The sequence below is a fragment of the Dioscorea cayenensis genome, chromosome 4, assembly GCF_009730915.1.
Source record: "Dioscorea cayenensis subsp. rotundata cultivar TDr96_F1 chromosome 4, TDr96_F1_v2_PseudoChromosome.rev07_lg8_w22 25.fasta, whole genome shotgun sequence".
Taxonomy (NCBI): Eukaryota; Viridiplantae; Streptophyta; class Magnoliopsida; order Dioscoreales; family Dioscoreaceae; genus Dioscorea; species Dioscorea cayenensis.
The window spans coordinates 16,829,524-16,833,646 of record NC_052474.1 but is presented as its reverse complement, the minus strand read 5'-3'; the positions used below and the strand labels follow the sequence as shown (position 1 = coordinate 16,833,646).

Sequence of the window (4,123 nt, the reverse complement as noted above, 5' to 3'; positions counted from 1 at the left end):
GAAGCACCTCCACTCATTACTCCAGATTTTTCAATCCCATCGGAGATAAATTCTACCATGGACAGTTGGAAATTTTTGAGATAATAGGATGTTTTGACACAAGGGGCACCCATTCCGAAATCAATTGCTGAAGTTGAGAATTAATATTTACATTGTTCTAATGATAATGTTCAAGCAATTGGGAGTAGCACATTTCATGATTATATGGGATTAAGTTCCTTTAGGGAAGAAGCTCCAATTCTGGTTGAGACTCAAGACATGCAAGGAAGTGAATGGTACAAAGCTCATATATAGAATTTGATAAAGGCACTTCATGATCCTTTAACAGGAGAATCTCATGAGACCTCAACTACTTCTGACCAAATGATTTGAGGGAAACATCATGAGGTTGAAGTCCCACAGATGGAGGAGCATGCCCTTGTAAAAGAAAGACTCCCCCCAGATAGAAAGAATCAAGAGTTGGTAATAGTTAGTGCAGAACAAATACCAACAGTAATCGAAGTGGAGGAACATAGTGAGAAGAAAAAAAATGAAGAGGATGAAGAAACATACTTGATTGAGTTTGAACAAGTAACCTCTTCTCACAAGGATGAATGGTTATATAAGAAACGAGCACTTCAGGGACCTAATTTAAGTCAGAAGAAAAGGTTAAAGCAATCTTTCAATCTTCCTGTGCTGAAATTGTACAACTCATGTCCCAGGTTGTTACCATGGTGGCCTAAGTTTCGAATGATGAGGCAATTAACATCAAGGAGAACTCAAGAGAAGAGGCATAAGGGATCGAAAATTAAAGAATATGGAGACAACCCCTAAAGCAATGGTGCCCTAAGTTTCTTTTCGGAATGCCCCTATTTCTGAATGAAAACAGTAATCCTATGTTTTCCAATAGTAATGTCTCCTATTTTCATTCATAACCATAATCCTATCATTTCTTATAATAATGTCTCCTAATTTGTCAATCAATACCCTAATCCTATGTTTTCTTTTTGGAATGCCTACTATATTTGAATCAAAACCCAAATTCTATGTTTTATTTTCGGAATTGATAAGTGCTTGTGTGATACGAATGCGAAGCGGTCATTCCTTATGTTGGGCATTAATTTTCTCAGGTTTTTACACTAATATGTGTGTCTTTATGTTACTTTTATGCAGATAGGGTTGTGAGGCCGAGTATGAAGGAAATAGGCCAATGTGGATCATAATGCACCAATTTTGGAGAAAATCTTGCTAACGTTCAAACGCGAAGACATAGGTCAGGTGTGAGATGCTAGAGTGTGTGCCAACCTCCTCGTATTGGAGTGGGCACATCCATTTGGAGGGGCACAAAGGCAGTCACATTCGAGCATTCCGACTTATGCACATAGAACAAGAGCTCCACCAACGTGTACACCATTGAAGAAGCAAGTGATCCACGACGTGAATGTGTGCCCGTTTGCGTTACCCCAATGAAAGTATGGAATTGGGAAGCTATTCAGGTCGAATACTATAGTAGAGAAATGTAGCAATACTGTAGCATATACTGTAGCAGCACTGCTCACAGCCGGCCGAGAAACCAAAGAAACAGAGAATCCACACGGGTGTGTGGAAATTATCCATGCCCGTGTGGAAATTCTGCACGGGCACGTGGAGCATCCACGCCCGTGTAGTCGCCCGATTCCAGCCCTATTTAAAGCCGATTTAGCCCCAATTTTTGTATTCTTTTCTCCATCTTTTCCCCAACTTGAGAGAGGGCTTCGGCTAGGGTTTCGAGGGGTATTTGCCAAGGTTTTGGAGAGGTTCTACGGCTCTGACATCATCTTTCCTTAGGAAAAAGGTTGGTAGGGGAGCTTCCGTCGAGGCGTATCCAATACCGGACGAGGGAATCCTTGGATGATGAGTAGAGGACTTTCCACAAGACCATCGACATGACTATCGAGGGGGTTTCTTTATGGATTCATTGCTTTTACATTCTATTTCTTTGATTGTACTTAGCTTCATGGAGAGCTAAACCCCTAGTGGGTACTCGGGTATTGTGAACCCTAGGATGTATTTGTTTCTTTGAACCTCTTTATTATGCTTTCAATAAATTGATGTTTATTGTGAGTTTCAACCTTGAATGCTTGATTATATGAACATTTCCCCTAGAGTGACACTAGGGTTGAGAGTTCTTGTTGGTAACCTTGTGAGTGAGTGACACACCACGAGCGTTAGACAAAGCTAGGTTGGAGAGGGTTGAGATGGTGAGTCGAGAGGTACAGGAGCGTCCCCTTTCCCCTCTGGCGTGATAGATTCTACCTCCGTTCCTCGAGTTCTTTGCGGCCATAATAGAGTGAATGGTCTAAGGGATAAACTTCCGCTGGGGCTTAGTTGCGCGTGCAACGGAGTGAAGCGTTGAGGTTATCTTAGTATCTAGGGCTTAATCGTGGTTAGGGATATTCCACCTGGACCAAAGGGTTAGGTCTATAATTAGGAAGAGATTTATCACTTGGAGTCCCTAGAGCTCATTCCAACTCTATGCGAGTGCGAGGTGTTGAGATTGTTCGATTTCTCCTCCGGGACATGTATAGAGTTAGGCATAGTTGACCTTAGATTTGGGACTATGTAATTAAGGATTTCCACAACTCACCATTGCATTGATTAGGAAGCATAATATAGGGTTCTTGCACTTGAAACAATTATCCTAGGTGGAGCATTATCCGGGTACCCCATCTTTATCGATTGCCTTACCCCCTTCTTTACTTTTGCTCTCTTACTTGTTGCTTTTACTGTTGAGAATTGAATCATTGTCACACTCATTACCATTGATCTTTTACATAGCTAAGAATCGAATTAAGTATTTTTATTCCCTACTCCCTGTGGATTCGATACCCGCTTACCCGGGATTATTACTTCGACAAATCCGTGCACTTGCGGGATATACGCAAGGGGACCTTGTCAAGTTTTTGGCGCCGTTGCCGCGGAACTAGGCGTTTAGAGATACTTTGCACTTTGTTTTCTTAGCTATTTCACCACACATTTTATTTCACGTCTTCTTATTCTATCATTGTTCTGATTTTCTTTTTCTTTCTTTTTGGTGCAGCTCCAGGTTATGGCCCGAGGGAATCCATCAATATTGATTGAAGGAGACCCTGAGCTTGAACGTACACTTAGAAGAAAAGGGAAAGAACCTGTGCAAGAACAGCATAATTCAGCTGATTTGGAAGCAGAAGAATCTGAAAACATAGTAGAACAGAATGAGCAATAGCGAACACTATCCGACTATGCAAGACCTTCAGTGTTGGGGACACAATCGAGTATTGTGCGTCCCCCGATTACAGCTCAGAACTTCGAGCTAAAGCCGGCATTCATCCATATATTGCAGCAGTCCACAAAATTCAACGGTTTGGCCGATGAGGATCCAAACAGTCACATAGAGAGCTTTCTCGAGGTGTGCGATATGCTGAAGATAAATGGGGTGACGGATAATGCCATCAAATTGAGATCCTTCCCATTTTCCTTGAAGGGGAGAGTGAAGCAGTGGCTACACTCATTACCTAGAGCATCAATCACTACATGGGAGGAGATGGTAGAAGCTTTTCTAGCCCGTTATTTTCCTCTCGGAAAATCAGCAAAGCTTAGGAATGAGATCTCGTCCTTTGTTCAGTTGGAATTGGAGTCTCTATTCAAGACATGGGAAAGGTTCAAGGAACTCCTGAGAAAGTGTCCGCAAAATGGATTCCCGGAGTGGATGATTGTTCAAACCTTTTACAATGGTTTGAACCCGAGTACAAGGCAACTCTTGGATACGGCAGTAGGAGGTACCTTAGGTAGCAAAACCACCGATGAGGCGCGTCAATTAATTGAGGAAATGGGGTTAAATAGCTACCAATGGAATGTTAGGGAGAAGAAAAAGGTGGCCGGTCTCCATGAAATTGATGCGGTAACCTCATTAGCGGCGCAAGTAGAGAGTCTTAGTAAGAAGCTAGATCTTATAGCTTCGAATAGAGTTGCGGCCATGACCAATTGCACCGGTTGTGGTGGAGGACATGCTCCCTCCGATTGCCCGATCGTTATTGGTGATGTTTCTTCAGTGGAAAACGTTGACTTTGTAGGTAATGGCATGAGACCTCAAGGGAACCCATATAGCAATACTTACAATTCAGGT

The 4,123-nt window shown here is 42.4% G+C and overlaps 1 non-coding gene across 1 annotated transcript; it reads right to left on the bottom strand.

Annotated features, from left to right (window-relative positions):
* Positions 1 to 3,589: 3,589 nt before the first annotated feature.
* LOC120259664 lies at positions 3,590 to 3,696 on the bottom strand. Its single transcript, XR_005536221.1, has one exon. It is a non-coding gene; the product is annotated as a small nucleolar RNA R71 (small nucleolar RNA).
* Between the last annotated feature and the right edge of the window lie 427 nt (positions 3,697 to 4,123).